The sequence below is a fragment of the Manis pentadactyla genome, chromosome X (assembly GCF_030020395.1).
Source record: "Manis pentadactyla isolate mManPen7 chromosome X, mManPen7.hap1, whole genome shotgun sequence".
Lineage (NCBI taxonomy): Eukaryota > Metazoa > Chordata > Mammalia > Pholidota > Manidae > Manis > Manis pentadactyla.
In genome coordinates this window covers 38,978,904-38,986,611 of record NC_080038.1, presented here as the reverse complement: position 1 = coordinate 38,986,611, position 7,708 = coordinate 38,978,904, and the positions used below count along the sequence as shown (strand labels likewise).

At 35.4% G+C, this 7,708-nt stretch overlaps 2 non-coding genes across 2 annotated transcripts; both read right to left on the bottom strand.

Annotated features, from left to right (window-relative positions):
- Positions 1-6,695: 6,695 nt before the first annotated feature.
- LOC118908993 (small nucleolar RNA U2-30) lies at positions 6,696-6,765 on the bottom strand. The gene has a single exon (XR_005023454.1). It is a non-coding gene; the product is annotated as a small nucleolar RNA U2-30 (small nucleolar RNA).
- Positions 6,766-6,934: 169 nt separating this feature from the next.
- Positions 6,935-7,014, bottom strand: LOC118908994 (small nucleolar RNA U2-19). Its single transcript, XR_005023455.2, has one exon. It is a non-coding gene; the product is annotated as a small nucleolar RNA U2-19 (small nucleolar RNA).
- Positions 7,015-7,708: the final 694 nt, after the last annotated feature.

Here is a 7,708-nt window from a genome sequence, read left to right as displayed (position 1 = left end):
CATTCCTATATCTTCCATGGAGAAATGTCTGTTGAGATCTTTTGACCATTTTTTAATTGGGTTATTTGCCTTTTTATTCTTGGGCTATAAGTGTTCTTTATATAGTCTAGATACAAGTCTCTTATCATATATACAATCTGCAAATATTTGCACACATTCTGTGTGTTGTCTTTTCACATTCTAATGGTGTGTTTTAGAGGCACAGAAATTTTTAATTTTGATGAAGTCGAATTTATCTATTTTTTTCTTTTTTTGCTCATGCTTTTAGTGCCATGTCTAAGAATTCATTGCTAAATACAGGGTCATTAAGATTTACTTCTACTATGAAGGAAGAATAAAGCTGTGGGGATTATGCTCCCCAACTTCAAGCTTTACTACAAAGCCATAGTAATCAAGACAATTTGGTACTGGCACAAGAACAGACCCATAGACCAATGGAACAGACTAGAGAGCTCTGATATAAACCCAACCATATATGGTCAATTAATATATGATAAAGGAGCCATGGACCTACAATGGGGAAATGACAGCCTCTTCAACAGCTGGTGTTGGCAAAACTGGACAGCTACATGCAAGAAAATGAAACTGGATTATTGTTTAACCCCATACACAAAAGTAAACTCGAAATGGATCAAAGGCCTGAATGTAAGTCATGAAACTATAAAACTCTAAGAAGACAACATAGGCAAATATCTCCTGAATATAAGCATGAGCAAGTTCTTCCTGAATGCATCTCCTCGAGCAAGGGAAAGTAAAGCAAAAATGAACTCATGGGACTACATCAAACTAAAAAGTTTCTGTACAGCAAAGGACACCATCAACAGAACAAAAAGGCATCCTACAGTATGGAATAATATATTTGTAAATGACCTACCCAACAAGGGGTTAACATCCAAAATATATAAAGAACTTACACTCCTCAAAACCCAAAAAGCAAATAACCCAATTAAAAAATGGGCAGAGGTTATTAAGAGACAGTTCTCCAAAGAAGAAATTCAGATGGCCAACAGACACATGAAAAGATGCTCCACATCACTAATCATCAGGGAAATGCAATTTAAAACTACAATGAGATATCACCTCACACCAGTAAGGATGGCCAGCATCGAAAAGACTAAGAACAACAAATGCTGGTGAGGATGCGGAGAAAGGGGAACCCTCCTACACTGCTGGTGGGAATGTAAGCTAGTTCAACCATTGTGGAAAGCAGAATGGAAGTTCCTCAAAAAACTAAAAATAGAAATACCATTTAACCTGGGAATCCCACTCCTTGGAATTTACCCAAAGAATACAACTTCTCAGATTCAAAAAGACATATGCACCCCTGTGTTTATTGCAGCACTATTTACAATAGCCAAGATATGGAAGCCACCTAAGTGTCCATCAGTAGATGAATGGATAAAGAAGAGGTGGTACATATACACAATGTAATACTATTCAACCTTAAGAAAGAAACAAATCCTACCATTTGTGGCAACATGGATGGAGCTGGAGGATATTATGCTCAGTGAAATAAGCCAGGCAGAGAAAGACAAGTGCCAAATTATTTCCCTCATTTGTGGAGTATAACAATGAAGCAAAACTGAAGGAACAAAATAGCAGCAGACTCAGAGACTCCAAGAAGGGACTAGTGGTTACCAAGGGGGAGGGGTGTGGGAAGGTGGGTGGGGAGGGAGGGAGAAGGGGACTGAGGGATATTATGTTTAGTATACATGGTGTGGGGGTTCACGAGGAGAACAGTGTAGCACAGAGAAGGCAAATAGTGAATCTGTGGCATCTTACTACACGGATGGACAGTGACTGCATTAGGGTATAGGTGGGGACTTGATAATATGGGTAAATGTAGAAACCATATTGTATTTTCATGTGAAACCTGCATAAGATTGTGTATCAATAATACCTTAATAAAAAATTTTAAAAAGAAAGATTTACTCCTATGTTTTCTCCTAAGAGTCTGTAGTTTTCTTACATTTAGCTCCTTGATCATTTTTGAGTTAACTTATATACTGTATGAGCCAAGGGTCCAACTTTATTCTTTTGCATATGGGTATTCTATTGTCCCAGCACCATTTGCTGGAAAGACTATTCTTTGACCATTGAATGGTTTTGGTACCCTTGTCAAAAGTCAGTTTGCCATAGATACATGGGTTTATTTCTGGATCCTAAATTCTATTCCATTGATCTATGTGCCTATCCTTGTGCCAGTACCACACTGTCTTGATGATTTTAGCTTTTTAGTAAGTTTCAAAATAGAGAAATGTGACTTCTAACTTTGTTCTCTTCTTTTTAAATAATTGGTTTGGCTATTCTGTCTCCCTTGAAATTCCATCGAAATTTTAAATCAGCTTTGAAATTCTAAAAGAAGCCAGCAGAGAATCTGATAAGGGTTGTGTAGAATCTAAAGATTAATTTGGGGAGTATTGTCATCTTAAAAATATTAGTTTTTCTGATTCATGAATATAAGATGTTTTGTCATTTATTTAGATCTTTAATTTCTTTCAGGAATACTTTGTGCTTTTCAGAATATGAGTTTTATACTTCTTTTGTTGTTTTTATTCATAAGTATTTTATTCTTTGTGATGGTATTGTAAATTGAATTGTTTTCTTAGTTTCATTTTCACATTGTTCATTACAAGTATAGAAAAATATAATTGATTTTTTGTATATTGATCTTGTATTTTGCAATCTAGCTGAACTTATTTATTAGTTATAATAGTTTTTTTTTACTGGATTCCTTAGGAATTTTTATATCTAAGATGTTATCTGTGAATAGAGATAGTTGTTCTTCTTCCTATCCAATCTAGCTACCTTTTATTTATTTTTGTTGTTGTTTTGTCTAATTGCCCTAGCTAGAACCTTCAGCACAATGTTGAATAAATGTGGCTAGTGCACACATCCTTATCTTGCTGCTGATCCTAGAAAGAGTCTTTCCCCATTAAGTACTATGTTAGCTGTTGGTCTTTTGTAGATGTCCTTTATCAGGTTGAGAAAGTTCCCTTCATTCCCAGTTTGCTAAGTGACGGTGCCTGCCATCGAAGTCGAACAGTCTGAAGGGGAGGCATGGAGCTGAATATATGTACAACTCACTCTGAGAGGATGCCCCACGTTGGGCAGCAGATGTAGTGTGCTGCTCATTTTTTTTGGGTGAAATGAGAGAACAAAAAACACAGACAACACAGACAGACAGACAATGGCTGCAGCCCCGATGTGGCGCAGCACCTTTATTTTTATACTGCCTTTCTCGGACCTCAGCCAACTGCTATATTCATCTTTCCCATCTCAGGAGGGGACAGGCCAGAGCACCTTGTTGATTTTCTTAGAAGCTGCCTGGTAAGCAGGGGCAGTGTTTTCACACATCCTCAAGGTCTCCCTATTTCCAGAGTGAGGAGTCTTGGCTCGTCTTCAAGGACAAGATATGTTTCTGTGGGCAGATAACTTCCAAGGACTGCACCAGTTGTTCTCAAGCTGGTGCTTTCCCATGCTGCATTCAGACATGGGAGAAGGTGCTTTCCCATTCTGCCTACAAACATGTGAGAAGACAAAGGCTGTCCCCTACAGCTAAGTGTTTTATTATTTTTTTTAATCATGAAAGGTTGTTGAATTTTTTCAAATGCTTTTTCTGTCTTTATGGAGATGACCATGTATTTTTTAATTCTGTGATATGATATATTATTGCATTAATTGATATATGGATGTTAAACCTTGCATTCTTTGTTTGATAAATCCCATTTTATTTTCATGTATGATTGTTTTTATATGTTGCTGGTATGGTTTGCTAGTATTTTGTTGCAGATTGTTGCATCAGCATTCAAAGAGATATTGGCATATTTTTCTTTGTATATTGGTTTTTCTTTTCTTGTAGAGTCTTTGACTTTGGTATCAGGATAATGCTGGGCTTGTAGAATGAGTTGTTCCTTTCTCTTCCATTTTTTGGGAGAATATGAGAAGGACTGGTGTTAATTATTCTTTAAATGTGTGATAGAATTCACCAGTGAAGCCATCTGGGTTTGGATTTTTCTAGTTGGGAGGTTTTGTATAACCGATTCAACCTCATTGCTAGTTCTAGGTCTATTAGGATTTTCTATTTCTCTTTGAATCCATTTTGGCAGTTCATGCCTTTCTAGGAATTTTTCCGTTTCCTAATTCTATTATCCATTATCTAATTCCATTATCTAATTCATTTGCATATAATTATTTTTATTTCTTTATAATTATTTTTATTTCTGTAAAGTTAATATTAACATCCCCTTTTTCATTTTTGACTTGAGAAATTTGAATCTTTTCTATTTTCTTCTTGACCAATCTAGATAGATCTTTGTCAATTTTGTTGATCTTTTCAAAGAACCAGCTTTTGGTTTCATTGATTTTATCTATTGTTTTTCTATTCTCTATTTCCTTAATGAACACTCCAATCTTTATCATTTCCTTCCTACTGCTTATTTTAGGTTTAGTTTGCTTTTCTTCTCCTAGTGTCTTGAGGTGGAAAGTAAAATTATTCATTTGAGGTCATTCTTGTTTTTAAATATAGGCATTTGGAATAATAAATTTCCCTCTAAGCATTACTTGAGTTAGTTGCATCTCATAATTTTTGGTATGTTTTCTCTGAATTTTCATTACTCTCAAAGTATTTTCCAATTTCTTTATTGATTTTTTCTTTGACCTGTTGATTATCTAAGACTGTTTTTTAATTTCCACATGCTTTTGATTTCATATATTTCTTTCTGTTATTGACTTCAAATTTCATTTTACTGTGGCCAAAGAGCATACTTTCCATCATTTCTACCCTTTTAAGTATATTTAGGTTTATTTCATGGCCAAACATGTGATCTATCCTGTAAACTGGAGAATAATGTATATTCTCCTATTGTTAGATGTTCAATAGATGGCTATTAGGACTAGTTATTTTATAAAGCTGTTCAAGTCTTTTATTTCCTTGTTGATCTTCTCTCTAGTTGTTCTAACCATCACTGAAAGTAGATATTGAAGTCTTCAACTATTGTTGTTGAATTATTTATTTCTCCATTTAGTTCTGTCAGTTTTTGATTAATATATTTTGGTGCTCTGTTGTTAGGTGTAAATGTATTTATAATTGTTATATCTTCCTGATGGGTCAACATATTTACCATTAGAAAATGTCCTTCTATTTATCTCTAGGAACAATTTGGTTTTAAAGTCTATTTTGTCTCATATTTGACATTTGTATGGCCACTCTAGCTTTCCTATGGTTGCTGTTTGTATTATATGTCTTTTTCTATCCTTTTGCTTTCAGTCTATTTGTATATTTAAATCCTTGCAGACAGTATATATTGGGTCTTTTTTTCTTCCAGTCTGTCTGAAAATCTGTGCCTTTTGATTTATTTAATCCATTCTCATTCAATGTTATCATTTATATAATTGGATTTATATTTGCCACTTAAACATTTTCTATGTCTCATGTCTTTTTTGTTCCTCTATTATCCCTTTAATGCTTTCTTTTGCCTTCAGTGAATATTTTCTAATGGATTATTTTAACCTATTTAATAATCTTTCCAACTGTACATTTTTTGTTTTTTCCCTTAGTATTTGCTCTAGGGCTTGACTTACCAGAATCTACTTCAGATTTATATTAACTTAATTCCAGAAAGCTATAGAAATGTTACTACTATATATCTCTATTTCCTATTTCTCCTTTTTGTGCTGTTTTTTAAAATCCATATTATATGTACATATGTTAAAATTCCAATAACATATTATTATAAATATTAGTTTACATAATTTTATATCTTTTAAAGAAGCTAAGTGAAGAAAGTATAAATTTATAGTGTCTGTTATATTAACCTTCTTATTTACTAGTTCTGGTTCTCTTTATTTGTTCTTATGGATTCATGTTATCATCTGGCATCATTTCATTAGTCCAGTACTGCTTTGTTACCACCTACCTCCCTTGTGCTCTTATTGGCATACCTATTACCCTTTCATATGTTATAGGTCCAACAGTACAATTATATGCATATTGTTTTATTCAACTATTCTTAAAATCAGGAGAAGTATGCATTTATACTATCTTATATATTTACATAATTACCTTTACAAGTGCTCTTTTTTGGTGTGTGTGGATTCAGATTATTGTTTTGGGTCATTTGTTCTCTGTCTGAGGAACTCCCTTTAGTATTTCTTGTAAGGCAGGTCTGATCTCAACACACTGTCTCAGTTTTTTTTTTTAACTTGGGGTTGTCTTTCTTTCACCTTTATTTTTGAAAATTAACTTTGCTGGATATAGAATTTTTACAACAGTATTTTTCTTTTAGTACTTTAAATATGGTTTTCCCCTCCCCTGACCTAAACCCCAAAGTTTATTCCTTGTTATTTGCTTGCTTACATTTTTAGTGACTGGCTGGATTATTTCAATGAAGTTTATTCCACACTTTCCCCCTCCCCCTCACCTCATGTGAAGTCTCTGATGTTGATCTTCAAGGAGTGCAGCATAGGGTATGACCAAAGACACTCTGGCATGACAATGGTTTGCTAAGCAGTCTCTTGGATTATCTCTTTCCTGCTGGATGCCCAGCTGTTACACTGCACTAATTACCAGCTGATTGTTTTATTGTTTTCAACAATGTCTTGGTACATAAATTCTCCACAGACTGATGTAATCATATCCAGCATTCTTTGGAAGTATAGTTCTGTTTTATTTTGTTTTGTTTTGTTTTGAATTCTGAGCTCAGATCAAGTGTAGAAACTTTCAGAGTTATAAAAGTCAGTATTAAAACCTTTTCATCATTGCTCAGAATTGATTAGCCTTTCATACATACACATACTCCCCCTACACCCTCTAGTCTCATTCATCAGTCAGCAAGTCCTCAGTTATCCACTGTCACCTTTACACACACACACACACACACACACACACACACACACACACGGATATAAGCCCTTTTTACTTTATACTTTTGCTTCTCAGAACCACAGAGATCATGCATCAGGTAGACTAGAAGGTCTTCTGATGCTCAGATTTGGTTATTTTCATCACTGATCCACTTAGAAAGAGAAGATCTCAGAGAAGAAAGTTCTTGAGGTCAGTGCTTGAGATTTCTGATTCTAGGAGGGCTCCTCCCAGCTGTCTCCTCCTCTGGTTCTCTAGGAAACTAGCCAGGCTGCAGTTTAGCCTAGATCTTTAATTATTTTACCAATTCCATCCTAAATGACTTTCACCACAACCTTCACTCTTTTTGAGAATGCCCTAGGCTTAAACTTCTCCATACTCTGTTACAAATGAAATCAGTTCCTTTGGGAAGAAATTCAGAGTTCTCTGTTTCATAGCCTGGGGAAAATGTCTGCACTGTGGCTCTGGAACTGTGGGTGGGAACAATGGTGTGCCTCTCCCTGAATGGCATCCTCAGTTTAGAAGCTGAGTACTTGGTGTAGGAGGGTAGTAGCCTCAGGTATTCTTACCTTGATGTCCCCACAATGAGCCTTTGATTTATAAGCTGGGGCAAGGGCAATTGGGGCTTCACTATTCTCATTAGGGCTGCATCCAAGGTAGAACTTCCATCCCACAAGTTGGGGCTAATGGAAGAAGGAAACCCCTACCTCTTGGCTGCACTTTTCTGTAACTTAGTCTCAGCAGCAGGTAACTGGGGGCAGGATGAGAAATCTAGGAAGCTAGCCCTCCAACTAGGAGCTGAGGAGAGTCCTGTATTCTTCACTATAGCATTCTAGAGTGCAATTT